Source organism: Protopterus annectens, chromosome 14.part0 (genome assembly GCF_019279795.1).
Source record: "Protopterus annectens isolate FY-2018-M chromosome 14.part0, PAN1.0, whole genome shotgun sequence".
Lineage (NCBI taxonomy): Eukaryota > Metazoa > Chordata > Ceratodontiformes > Protopteridae > Protopterus > Protopterus annectens.
This window is the reverse complement of record NC_056748.1, coordinates 927,923,268-927,937,778: the sequence shown is the minus strand read 5'-3', so window position 1 is coordinate 927,937,778 and position 14,511 is coordinate 927,923,268.

Below are 14,511 nucleotides of genomic sequence, written 5' to 3'. Positions count from 1 at the left end.
ACCTGGGTATATGGGTAGATCCAGCTTTGAATTTTTCTAATCATATCCACCACTACACAGGACACTCACAACACACTTTACATAAAGAGATGAGTACATCACTACATCTGTCCCCTAACCTAGCCATTATTATTCTAAACCTAACCTGCAAACAACTGCACATGTACTCCTACTCCTTCCGCCAAACGTTCGGGCATAGCAGAAACCTTTGTCATTAGATAAAAAAATCACTCTACTCCTTCCGCCAAATGTTCAGGCATAGCGGAATCCTTTGTCATTAGATAAAAAAATCACTTGCCTTTATTTAAGCAAATCTCATACAATGCAGGGAAAGCTGATGTTCCCAGCATCGACATTTCCATCACTCGAACAAAGCAGCAGTCCATCAAAAACAAACATCAGTTCACTGTGTCGATAAAAGCAGATTAGACTAAGGTAACTATAATGATATAGAGAGTTTGATAGATATGGATTTAGTGGGAGTAGTCGAGTCAGTGTTGTCGATACAATAAACTTGAATTAGAAAATGTTGACACATTCTGCACATGATCCAAGCTAATTCCGTGGAACATACATGTGGTGTAGTAAAATTGTGTTTTTAAAGGAGGGTATATAGACATGCATATATAAGTCCATTAAACCCATGGAACACAAGTCTATAAAACAGGCTCATTTTTCACAAGGTCAAAAAGAAAGCAAGAATAATAACCCACTTAGCTTTGTAATTTCACATGAGAATACACAGTTGTATAGGTTGATTTCTATACATATTGTACAGGAAACATTTTTCTTTAAAGTCCTAGGCTGCAGGCCTTGACCAGGCCACAGTTACAGTTATAGGTATACTCCACAAGTTACCCCACTGGGCATTCACATTCCACACTTTGAGACTCTTCCAGGCATGTTCCAATTCACCCACTCTGAATCTCCATTTGAGGAAAAATCTGGTTCTTTTTGCTGTAGCGGCTGCCTCTTATGTATAACAGTAATGATCATTTAGCAACTCATTCCAGACAACTAATAAAGAGTGTTGCCTATCTACCTGTGAAAATGTTACCACTCTACACCATACATTTTTAGGCTAACATGCTACATCAACCCTCTCCTAGCATAAAAATAGGGGTTATGGACTCATAACAATGGCTTTTAGGCCCTCAAAAATGCATCAGCATTTTGACTGGCTAGGCTAGGCCTGGGGTTGGAATGAAAGGGCTAGAAGGAGCAGTAATCACTTATGGCTTCTATTTTTTTTTACCTGTGGTCTCATCATTCCTCTTCCTATAAAGTACCCAAAGTACTTACCTTCAGGTCTACTTTATTCCCGCAAAAGCCGAATCGGTGGAATACAATTTGCGCGAACCATAACGAGCGAATCGCGAATACGTTGAAAGCACTAAACCGTGAAATTCAAAATCTCGATCTCTCATAGTTGGCCAACCGCACCGCCCGCAATATACTATCTACCGAAACACAGTAAAAAACAACACATACACACTAACCAAAACCCTACTTCTAACCCTAAAGTAAGGCACCAAAACCCTACTTCTAACCCTACACTAAACCCTACATACACAGCTATCTATGCACTATCTTTAACCCCTCCCTAACCCTAAGGTCCGTAACTACCGCACACTTACCCTACTGAGCTATACCCAAACAAACTAAATATTCCACACACATACACTTAAAACCCTACACTAAACCTTACATACATTACCTATCTATGCAGTTACCTTAACCCGCACCCTAACCCTAAGGTCCGTAACTATCGCACACTTAACTTACGGAGCTATTCCGCAGACAAGGCAACTATGCGAATTCAATATTTCCACTTTCGCGGTTTAGTGCATTTGATGTACTCGTGTTTCACTCGTTATGTGTCGCGCAAATTATATTTGGCTTTCTTGGGAATAAAGTAGACCCCTTACCTTCTGAAATACCCAGTTAACCTTTTTTTAGTGTTTATAGTCAAGCCTGCCTGTTGTATGATTCAAAAACAGAGTGTATTTAGGTAAGCAAAGCTATAGAAGAGCCTGGTATCAGGTCACTGTACATCATGGTACTATTCTGAAAAATGTCTATTAATAACAAGTACTACTTTAAACCCTATATAATAATAATAAAAAGACACTGTAAAGAATTTCATAAAATCTTCTGGTGGCTTTTTATTTTTAGTATATATAGGGTTCTAGTTAGCTTAGATGGTTTACAGACCACTAGCACTGCAACCTAGATTGTCCCAATACTAGGTTTTTCTCCGGCTTTAACTGTCTTGTTCATCCTGGTAAATACCACACAGAAACCAGGTTTGGAGAGCTGAATTATAGACCATCTCTAACACAGTTGACTTGTGGATTTTTATTCCGAATTGTAAGTAAGTGAGACCCCTAGTCTTCTTAATCAGTGACCATGTCATCTAGCATATGTTTATAGGTTCACACTTGGCTCTTGATCTAGTGAACCATTTGTGGTCTACCCAATAACTGTGCCCATTCACCAAAACATGAATTAATACCAGATCCTGACGCAGTTTCAGCCCCATTCCCTAAGGGCTAGAGGGGCCACACTGGGGGTGTACTTACAACTGCCTATCCAATGATCCAGGTTAAAGTGTTATTGAGCTACTCTGCTTAACATCTAAGGGGAGTCCATTACATAAAAGACGCATTCCCTGTGAAAGATATCTATCCCACCAAGTCCTATTTATGTTTTGGTAGATGTTTAGGTCTCTTGAGCAGGTGTTTTGGGTGGTAAACTATTTTTGTGGGTGTGTAGGAAGTTAAAAAGGAGTGGATTTTTTGAAGATCTGCAGGTAAAGCAAAAAGGGTTCCTATCACGTAGTTGAACTCTTACAAGTTTGAACCTCATATGGTCGAGACCATAAGTTCGAATTTGTAAAAGTTTGAGCATTTTTTATGGAAATATCCATAAGCAGAGGTTTCCATTTTATTCAATGAGGTGCAATGTTGGAGTTGGTATATATAAGTATCGGGGGTGTAGGGGCACAGCCCCCTCACATGGGGGGGGTGCAGGGGGGGCTTGCCCCCCTGTTTAAAACTGTTTATTTTGGTTTCCGTTGGGTTTTTTTTTTGTTTGTTTTTTTAATATATCCATAGTCGAAGTTTTGTAACCTCAAACATAATGGTTCCAACATTACGTGTTTGAAGTTATAAGACTTCGACTATGTGATATAGACCCGGCAGAAATGATCCTTCAATAGGCAGTAGTAAATGGAAAAGAGTGAGACTGCTTTAAGGTGGTCAGGGTAACTCAAAGAAGACGTCTTTGATTTTTTTTTGGCAAGAAAACACTGCAGTCTCTTGAGCTGGGTCATATGCCTAGCCAAGTACATACCAAAGTAGATAAAATATTCATTATTGAAGGAAGATTTAGCGGGGAATGATGACTTTCTTGAATCTAGATGATATGCCCATCATGATTAATCTGTTTATATAAAAAGATTTCATAATCATAGGGGGCACATGGTGGTCAAAGGATAATTTATTGTCAATGAACATGCCCAAGTCACTAACTACTAAGTCAGTTTTTACAGCGATGCCACATAAGTGATAGCAACATGTGTGCCCAGATTTACCAAAGGAAACCGTGCTGCATTTTATGGCATTTGTCATGGTCCAAGCACCACTTATTAGCATGAGTTAGGGCCCCACATTAGCAAATTTCATCAGCCAGAGTACTTTGCTGTTTGCTTTAATGTAAGAGAAGTAGATACCAAGAAGGAGTGGTTAAAGGACCAATCAATGGACCTGCTCTTTCAGATGAGAGTGTGCCTGCAACACTAACAAACTAGGTTCTGTAGGTGAGCCAGTTTGCTATCCATTGGGTGACATAAAAGTTTATATTTAATTGGATTAACTTATCAGTGATGCCCAAATGTGGAATGGTGTTGAAGACTTTTGCCAAGTGTAGGTATACAATGTCAGCCAATTTATCTGAGTCTAATGCCTTAGTGATTTGTTCAAAAAAGTCAACCAAGTTCAAGAGGCAGTATCTACTTTTAACAAAGCCATACTAGTCTGGTTTCAGGTTTTGAAGACTGCGTATATCTTTACTTATAAGGTCGACAATGATGTATGCCATTGCCTTACAGATAAGGCTAATAAGGCTGATATATCTATAGTTGTGCAGGACAGTCTTGAGTATCCCTTTGTGGAGTGGGACAAGTATTTCTCCACATCTCTGGCATGAATGTGGTGGAAAGACTGAGCTTGAATACATGTAATAAGGAGCCAATCAGACAGTTCTTGGCTCTGAGAAGAAGACAACCCTTGGAGCTAGAGTTTTTAGCTTAGGAGATAGTGGTTACGATTTTCTCCAAGGTGATTTTGGGGATGGAGTAGCACGGGGATGCTCATATGCTTTGAGCAATCTGGGGGAGTTAGAAGTTAAAGTTTGAGCTGCACTTGTCAACTAATATGTTGGAAAAGTCCAGAAGATGCATGCATAAAATGCTGTTTTTATTAGCTCAGAGAATTGCTGGTTATGATTTTCAGGATGCTGACCTAGCTGAAGAAATATTTGTGCTTATCATGGGTGATGATTCAGAACTCCTACTTGCTATTGGAGATTTTGATTTTGTTTCTATGCTCTTTGCTGATCATTGTGAGCAATTGCCTAGGGTATGGGGTATTAAGTTTGCTTTTATGGGCTAGTTGTTTCTTTCTTTTTTTGTATAGATTATTGTCACTGGGGTTCCACCAAATGGGTTTAGTCATACATTTGGAGGTATATCTATGTCTTATGGGGACTGAGGCCTCACTGTTAACTTGGTAGTGGGCATAGAATTTATCTCTGAAAATTTCAGCATTTGAAGCAAGGCATCTGGGTAAGGAGGGTATTTGAATTTCATCAGATCATCAGTTAGCTGGAGTAAAGTTGCCTTAGAATAGTCTCTGAGGATGCAAAGACTTTTAGGTGACTCAGGTCGCACACCTAAAGTAAATGTTACTATAATAAAATATCCAAACAAACGTTTGCAGTAGTAAGCAAAATCAAAAAGCTAATGTTCACCAAAAAAACAATTTATTGAAGCGCTTTTCATCTGCACCATGTGCAGACTTCTTCAGAATACAAAAACCTTTAAAAACTTTCTTTAAAAACATTTAAACTGGTGTGGTGAACCAATCATAGCACACAATTAGTTAAGGTAATTATTTAGAGCTGTTGCATAAATTATTAAGATGAACCAATTAAAAACGCACAAAGTGAACTTTAGTGCAAAACCTTCCATGAATAACTGGGGCAGCGACTATCAAACACACTAGGAAAAATCATAACAAAAACTTAAACTTAAAAGCAGACACAATAAAAGTGAACAAAGTTCACAACCAAACCTACATATGAAAGTATAAACGTATATAGCAAGTAAAATGATTTAGAACTAAAAAAAATATATATAAATTAAAACGAATGTGTGTATGATTCATTAATATTAAGCCAAGGTTATTAGTTAACCATAATATCTTACCATCACCTTTTCAAACTTTTCAATTTGAGAACACTGCTTATTGAGCATGACTCATTAAGTCCAGGAAAGGTGCAAGCACTAAGTTTAATTTGCCAAGTTAGTTCTAATTCTTCTAACAATAGGGGTGAAGGTACCCCCCCCTTCTGTTGTTGTTCACCTGGTCTATTGCTAGGAATTTAAAACTGTGGTTCATATGTTTTGAAATATGTTTGGCAAGTGCATTGTCTAATTCTTTCCTAGTTATCGCGTATTGATGTTCATAGATACGTTCACGGAGCCTACGCTCAGTTTTTCCAATGTAGAACGCAGGGAATCCTTGACATACTGCCAAATACACCACCATTTTTGAGTTACAATTAAACCTGCACCTTACCTTACATTGGAAATTCTGTGTAATAACCCTGTTAGTCTCTATTATGTATTTACAATAATTACAATTTTGGCATTTATACATGCCAACAATTCTCGTAAAGTTAGATACAGGTTGTTGTAACAATGACTTCAAGTTCTTACCCCTTCTGAAAGTGACAATAGGGTGGTCTCCCACCTTAGTAGCAATAGAGGGGTTACTCTTGAATAATGCCCAATTTTTCTTTATGCTCTCAATGCATTGGTAACTAGATAGGTTGAATGTTAAAATGAGTTTTGGGCCCAAGTGTTTAGGCTTGACCAAGTCGGCCACAGTACATCCTTCTGTTGGTGTGTAAGTAATAGTACCTTGGTCCGACTGAGGGTATTATATGGTTAATATAGGTTTATAAGTGCCATTAAGTCTTTTGACCGTGACTTAACTGACTAGTTCATCAAGGAGTTTTGTGGGATATCCCCTATGTGTGAACATACTCTTAAGTAGTTCACACTCTTTGTAGAAATCATCATCCTGACTCACTATATGAGCTGCTCTAACAAGTTGACCTTTTATCACTGATCATTTCAGATAGCCAGGGTGACAGTTTGTAAAATGCAGGAAGGAATTCGAGTATGTAGTTTTCCTATGGATGTTAGTGACAAAATTACACGCTTCACTGTTTTTTGACAATGAGATGTCTAAGTAGGTTGTAGTTACATCACTATAAGAAAAAGTGAAGCTCAGAAAATGTGTGGAGTTGTTAAATTTATCCAACATCATGTTGCTAATATTAGCATCACCTTTTACTAGGATAAAGATGTCATCCAAATAGCGTGTATAAAACATAATGTGTTCCATTAACTCAGGGTTATTAAACACAAACTCAGTTTCCCAGTGCGCCATGACTGCATTAGCTATACTCGCCCCACAAGGGGAGCCCATGGCAACACCCACTTTCTGCAGATAAAAGTTCTCACCATACATGAAAAAATTATTATACAAAATTATTTCAAGTAATTCAACGACCACAGAAATTTCCATTTTTGTAGCTCCATTTTCTTAAGCACTAAAGTGATCCATTCAATGCCAGTGTCGTGCGGTATGCACGTGTACAATCATGAGGAAGTTGTTACTAGTGTCAAATGCTAACTTGTCAATTTTCTCAAGGAAAGACCATGAGTCCATACAGATCTGAGTTTCAAAAACAAGGTACTTCTGCAGTATAGAATCAACAAACTTGGTACATGGGTAGGTAGGAGAGCCCCGACCATCCACTAGTGGTCTCATTGGAGGGTCGGTAATGCTTTTATGAATTTCTGGTATACCAAAAAGGTACGGAAACCTAGAGTAAGTGTGGTCATATTGTTGAAAATTTTTTGTTCAATCCTACCTTCGACAAACATGTCCTCTATGCTGCTCTTTATAGATCTATATGCTCTATTGACCTCAGAAAGTGAACTAAGTGAATATGAAGGACTGTCTAGAAGTTGGAGCATACGTTCATGGTAGTCTGAGTTATCGAAGATTACCAGCCCACCACCCTTATCAGGCTTGCAAATATGTATATCTTGCGCTCGAATATAGTCAAGATATTCACGTTCAACTTTACTGATGTGGTCATTCCTGTTAGACTTGTAAGTATGCTTAACCCCCTTCCCGATGTCTAACTCGCACATCTGCTCAAAAATCTGTACTAGTGGGTGCAAGGGAGGGTTGTATGTACTAGCAATTCTAAATGGGTCAATGTCTATTCTGTCAATACTGGCACCCATCATTAAGTTAAAATTCAATTTCCGTGAAAATAACTTAACATCAATAATGGTCTTAACCAAATCGAATTTCTGTTTGGGAACATATGTATAACCTTTAGATAGAAATTCTACAATGTCAGTAGAAATAACAACAGGAGAGAAGTTATACACTTTAAAGTCACCCGTAGAGTTTATAATGATGTCAGGCTTAGTTGTTTCTCTACTGGTAATGCTGTTATCCACTCCAATGTCAAAGGAAATACCATCATACAATTCCACATCACTTAGAACTAAATTGTTGCCGGTGGAGTGAGGGTTGTTATTCACTAAGTAGGAATCGTGGTTGTCAAAATCAATATTGGCATCTAAGAGCATGGAAAGGTCAACAGAAGCATCCAAGTCCCTGTGTACTACACAGTCAATGTAGGTTAAGTCCTGTATGTCTTGGACCTCTGCTTGTTCGCCCTGCTTTGGGCAAAGTTGTTCTGTTGTTTGGGCCTGGTTCCAGTCTGATAAGCATCCCAAAAATTCAGATTCTGTTGTGTAAGGTTACCTTGTGATTGATTACGGTTATGTAACCTCTCATTTCTCCTCACTTCATTTTGTGACTGTGGGTTATCATTATTTGGGACCATGTTCTCATTGTGTAAAGCACTGTTGGTATTAACCCTCAGGTTGTCATTCTGAGTCACTTGTGTGTCCACATTTTCCCCTGCATGTTTAGGAACTCCGTTCAGAGGACAGTTAAAACCATGCCATACTTGTGCAGGTGATAGGATAGGGTATGCAGTGTTGTCTTTATATGCTTTAAGGTCACGGTTGAGTTTTTTAACTTTGTTGTTCTTAAGTTTGCCCAAATATTGGTTGATACTAGTAAAAATACAACTGTATTCATATTTGTAGCGGCCAAATTCAATATGGTGTTTAATACTGGAGTCTAAATCCGTAACCCTGATGTTGAGTTCATTAACCCATATAGTGTAATGCTTAATCATTACTTCGAGTAATACGAAGCCTTGCCGGTCAAACAAAGCCACCAATTCATTATAAAAGTCTGAATCAGTGACTGTACCAGTTGGAAACTGGGAGTGCCGTAACCCTTTAGGGACAATCTTGCATGACAGGCACTCATGAAAGTACGGGATTTCAAGCTGTAATTTCTTAAGTTTAACTAGCAAGCTGTCTAAATTTTTGAGTTTACCCACAATATCAGGTGCTGAATTAAAGTCTAGAGGATTACCTTGGCTGTCCTCGGGCCGTGTGTCATTTGAAGAAGTAGGAGGTGTAAAGGTAAATGTATCCGCTAACCAAATACCGAGTACTGGAAGACCCGTGTAGTTGCTGCCATTATCAGTGGCCTTATTACCAGGTTCTTGTACATGGTTGACTGCTAAGTTGTTTGTTAAACTATTCGCGTCCACTTGACAAGTTCCCATACTGAGAGGCTGACGGCCCACAGCTTCAATGTTAGTTTGTGCTGCCGGTAAATTATTAGTTGATGCTGCCGGTAGATTACAGGTTTGTACTACCGGTAAGTTACCAGAAGTAGCGTTTGAACATCCCGCCAGTTCGGCTCGATTATTTACTTCACTGGTAGGTGAAAGCAAGTCACGGAGGGCTCATTGTTGTGTGTCAAGCTGCTCCAACCTGGCACACAAAGAATCCATCCTCGATAAAAGAGAGTCCGGGATAGAAGCATTAGCTGGGTTTAAAACCAAAGCTGGTGCTGAGGTTGCGGCATTGTCACAGCCCTTGAAGAGTTCCGGTGTAGCATTAGCCGAGAAATTGCTAGGGCTACTTGCAAAACCTGAAGCCATGACAAACTGAGAATGCAGACAGCAATAAACAACAAAATATCCAAACAAAGGTTTGCAGTAGTAAGCAAAATCAAAAAGCTAATGTTCACCAAAAAAAATATTTATTGAAGCGCTTTTCGTCTGCACCATGTGCAGACTTCTTCAGAATACAAAAACCTTTAAAAACTTTCTTTAAAAACATTTAAACTGGTGTGGTGAACCAATCATAGCACACAATTAGTTAAGGTAATTATTTAGAGCTGTTGCATAAATTATTAAGATGAACCAATTAAATACGCACAAAGTGAACTTTAGTGCAAAACCCTCCATGAACCAGTTCTAATTTTTTAGTGCCCCTCATTGGAATTTGGAATAGTTGTCCATGGAATTGACATTAATGAAATCCAGGAATCTCTATGCATACTTCTTTGTGGAAGTTTAATTTCTCCAAAACTTTTGGGTTTCTAATAACATGATGGGAATGGACCCCATTCCTGTGTCTTGGTATGATTAAAACTCATGAAATTAGTATTGTTTCAATCTTTGATGTTAGCTAAAAGTGCTCTTCACAATACCTGCCCTGTGCCCAGAACTGACTCCTTCGGTAATTCATATGCAGTTACATGTATAAGTAGACTAAATATGACTGTAATCTATTTTTTATGAAATCCATTTCTCCTACTACTATTGGAACTGTCAGGGTATCTTTCTTCCACATTGCCCTAATTTCTGCCTGCAAATCCTGGTATTTTATGACTTTGTGTCTCTCTGCATGTCAGACAATGTAATTTCTAGGTTGAGCAATTTCAATGACAAATGTTAATTTTTCTTCTTTACATGGACTACTTTATCTGGTTTTCTTCTATCTATTTTTTTGAACTTTTGGTAATGGGTGATCTCATGTGATATAAACTTCATTGTTCTTTATAATGTTTGTGGCCCATGTTTCCAAAGTTTTGGTTACTTTATTGTTGTGATGTTTGTACAATCCCCAATGCAACAATCTTGCCACATTATTATGCCTTTCAGTGCATTGGCATTCTGTCGTTAGTGCGTCACACCCAACAAGATGTGCAACTGTTACTAGTTCTGTATTACAGAACCTGCATTTGTATGTTTCTCCCATATGTTCAATGGAATTTGATAACCAGTGTGTATATAGTCCACTATCCTAGGCCACCAGTATTAACTTTTCATCTTTTGATTTAAATTCACCTCTCCTTAACCATTCCTGTGTCAAATCCTGATCAACATGAGGTTGTTCCAGGAGTTTTCTAGACTTGGCACTAAATTTATGGCTTTTCCACATTTCTTTCCTTCTCATCTGATCTTTCTCCTTAAGTTAAGTTCTTTTTTTTGTTTTTTTGGCCCATTTAGTTGCTGTCTGATTTTTGTCTACTTTTGGTTTGATTTCCATTCCTGCTTGACACCTGAATGGTTCTGCTAAACTAAGCAGAAAAGTAAACTTAGATTTGTTCTTTTCATTTTTTTTAAATGTTCTCTATGTTGGGATCTGATGAAGTTTGCAAATATGTATGCAGCCCCACAATTGCAGATCTATGCATATAATCAACTTCAAGGAGCGAGGGATAAATACTGTTGGCGTGCACTGATTTTTTTACATCATTAGATAAGCGTGAAGCACTTTTTTTGTTTATTTGTTTTTCTGTCCAGCTGATCCAGTACATTTTGGGGCCAGTCAATCTAACCAAAAGTGTAAGTTAAAACAGGAAGAGCAAATTGGTTTATAGCTTGGACTTTATTCCTAGATGTCATGACTGTTGTCAATATGAGTCTTCTGAAATATTTCTTAATAATGTTTTATTTGCATTTGTTCATGTTTTATTACCATTCCTTCATCAATTCCCAAATATTTATACATGCCTTCATGTGCAGTTTCCTTTATATCACATTTATTGTCCTAGACTGTTATTTGCTGGTACTGCAATTTTCCTGTTTTAAATGTTGCTTTTGCACATATATCAAGGCCAAATGTCATTTTTATATCATCTGAGAAAGTTTTAACCACTTGCAGTTTTAAGCCATCCACAAAAAGTAGATGAGAAATCTTTCTGCAAGTTTGTTTTCTAGGAGCCATTTTATAACCAAAGTGTTAAGTAAACAGCTTAATGGTTAAGGGCAAGATGAAACATTGGTGACAGAGCATCATCCTGAAATATCACCCTTTGAATTTTTATCCCTAGGATAATAATGTGCTCTTTGTCATGACTTAATTGCAAAGTGGTTTGTCACTGTTTCATAGTCACTGTAATGTAATTGATCAGTGTAGGATATATCGTATACATCTGTAAGCAATCATTTATCCATGAATGTTGGATACTGGGAAATGCTTTTTTAATCTATCCATGTCATACTTAGATGCTTCCCCTTTTTACAGTTCTTCACTTATTTAGCAACAAACATTCTTTTGTTCCATATGACTTTCTTTTGCTATGCTTTTGTTCTAGTGCCATGATTGCATTTTTTCTAAATAACTAAACTCTTGTCAGCATTATTTCCAGTATCTAGTTTATACATTGTTGGAAGGCAAGTTATTGGTCTGTAGTATTTTGGGTGGCTTACAGATTCACTCTAAAGGAATGGTATCATTTTTCCTGTTGTTAACCAGGTCAATGTCTGTTAAGGGAGCACATATAAGTAGTTCTTACTTAGGGCTAAATCTTCATGTAAAGATGCCAATACTTTTAGCCAGATGATAGGTACTGCATCTGGGCCTGGGGGGTTTCCACTTAGGAACATTTTTTAATTTTGTTTCAACTTTCTCTGGCCTTTGCTGCATCCTACTTCATATCCTGTACATTTGAACTTCTCACTGTTTCTTTTACTTTCATCCACTCAGAATCTTTGTTATGTTCCATAAGGTCTTCATAAAAATTTCTCCAAATTGTGTCTATTTTCTGGGTTTTTTTTTTTTTTTGCTTGTTTGTTTTTTGGTGGTTTTTCTATTCCCTTTGCTTTGTTTCCCAGTTCTCTATAAAACGTTTTGGGTCAAAAACAAATTGCTTATTTTGTATTTTACCTTTAAATTTATCTGCATATCTTCTATGTTTTTCTGCCTGTGCTGATATCTTTATTATTTACAATAGTGCATGATAGATCCTGGTCTGTTCTGATACATCTAGATACATCTATCTTTCAAAGAAATTTTGTTGATCTTTTTCCTCTTCTATACTCTTCTAACAATGAAACTTCTTGTCCTAATTGCTTTATAATTGCCTTTATTCGATGCTTCATTGATGTCATTTGATTTATTCCCTTCCTTTCTGTTAGTGCCCTGTGTTTTTTGTGATAAGCCTTTATCTATTACTAAATTAAATTAGCTGTACGGTAATATATCCTATTTACTTCTGTTATATCACATGAATTTCTATTAATAGCATTAATTACCATTTCTATCTGCTTTATCAGACATTTAACATTTAGGGTCTTATCTACTTTCTGTAATCTATTTCTTTTATCGATCTTAATAGGTCTAGCCATCTCTATTGAAATCAAACAACTCTTCCCTTAGATCATTTTCTTCTAAACTGAGGGCACATTTTTTCTCTGTTTACTGCATTTTACACAAAGTTCCAGAACATCTTCCTGTGGCATATTCTCTTCAGCTGCATCCTGTGTCATCCATTTCTCTTTCGTATGGAAACTCATTGGTCGATCACACCACAACATTTCCTGCATCAGTTGCCACTGTTTCCTTCTCCTTTCTTTGCTGTGCAAGTCCAGCTAAACTTTGTACTGGTTTCCTACTGATGGATCCAGTGCATCTTCATGTGGCAAATGATCAGATGCTTCCCATTACACCTGTTTCTCCTTAATTTGGGGACTCATTGTTCCATCATGCTGTGATGTTACCTGAGTTATAGTTTCTACACTAAATCCTTCACTTCACAGGTAATTCATAACTTCAGTTTCTATTTCTTTAATTTCTCCATTACCAATCCACTTTTCTACTTTCCACCCTTGTCTTTGTATTTTTTTGTATTGTGAAATTTTCCATATTTAGATGCCTCTGCCTGTATTTCTCTTCAAATATCTTTTGTTCTACTTTTTTGTATTAATTTGTTTTGGTTTCTCCTTTGCATAAATATTGCACCACATTAAATCTCTTTTTTCTTTCCCATGTCCATATTTCTTCATCAGATGTCTCCTACACCATCTGTTTCTCCTTAATTTGGGAACTCATTTTTCTTTCATGGTGAGAAATAACTTGTGTTAAACTTTCTGTACTAAATCCTTCACTTCGCTTCACTTCACAGGTATTCCATAATTGTATCTTCTATTTGTTTAACTTCTAATTTACTAATCTTCTGCTCTATATTCCCTCTTTCTGATCTTATTTTTTGTTTTGTGAAAGTTTCCATATGTGGGTGCCTTTGCCTGTATTTCTCTTCAAGTATCTTTGGAGCTGCTTTTTGTATGGATTACTTTGCCTTTCACCTTTACATAAATATTGTACCATACAATGATCTCTTCTTTTTTTCATGTCCATGTTTCTTTTAAACCTTTCAAAAATCTAACGGTTTTGTTTTTTATATTCTCACACTGCCTCTGTTGCTTCTTTTGCCCAAGCATTCCAAAGTTTCTTTGTCTGTGTAATGTTTTTCATGAATATGTTATGTTAATGAGCATAAGTCTACACTTGAAGCTTTTGACAGTCTTTTTGTACATGTATTTTTCTTTCCTCTGATTTCTTTCTTAATCCTTTTGAATATCTTCCATCTGGTTGTTCTGGGCTTCTTGCATAATTGTAACATTGTAACAATACATGTCTTCCTTATTCTCAATAGATCTCTCTGGCATTCTTATGGCTCTTTTTCAGCCTGTCAGTTTTTTTGGACTACTACTTCTATCTATAATGGGGGGGGGCATTCTTCCCCGTCAGCCTGTCCTAACCCCAACGCAGGAATGTTTCTGTGTCTTGAGGGTTCTACAGTTTCATTTTGTTCAGTCCTCGCACCAGTGATATACAGAATTGGACCCATTTTTGTCCTAGGACTTGTACTTTCAGCTGTCTTTTTAATGTTTTAACCTGCCTCTGTTCGTTATATATGCCATATAAAATATATAATCTATATATTACTGTTGTCTTGGTGAGATTTTGTGAAA